The sequence below is a fragment of the Coregonus lavaretus genome (genome assembly GCF_964263955.1).
Source record: "Coregonus lavaretus genome assembly, chromosome: 28".
In the NCBI taxonomy this organism is placed as follows: Eukaryota; Metazoa; Chordata; class Actinopteri; order Salmoniformes; family Salmonidae; genus Coregonus; species Coregonus lavaretus.
The window spans coordinates 26298857-26299395 of record NC_140015.1 but is presented as its reverse complement, the minus strand read 5'-3'; positions in this window follow the sequence as shown (position 1 = coordinate 26299395).

Below are 539 nucleotides of genomic sequence, written 5' to 3'. Positions count from 1 at the left end.
ACACTGTTGCTGGTATTTTGGCCCATTCCTCCATGCAGATCTCCTCTAGAGCAGTGATGTTTTGGGGCTGTCGCTGGGCAACACGGACCTTCAACTCCCTCCAAAGATTTTCTATGGAGTTGAGATCTGGAGACTGGCTAGGCCACTCCAGGACCTTGAAATGCTTCTTACGAAGCCACTCCTTCGTTGCCCGGGCGGTGTGTTTGGGATCATTGTCATGGTGAAAGACCCAGCCACGTTTCATCTTCAATGCCCTTGCTGATGGAAGGAGGTTTTCACTCAAAATCTCACGATACATGGCCCCATTCATTCTTTCCTTTACACGGATCAGTCGTCCTGGTCCCTTTGCAGAAAAACATGTTTCCACCCCCATGCTTCACAGTAGGTATGGTGTTCTATGGATGCAACTCAGCATTCTTTGTCCTCCAAACACGACGAGTTGAGTTTTTACCAAAAAGTTCTATTTTGGTTTCATCTGACCATATGACATTCTCCCAATCCTCTTCTGGATCATCCAAATGCACTCTAGCAAACTTCAG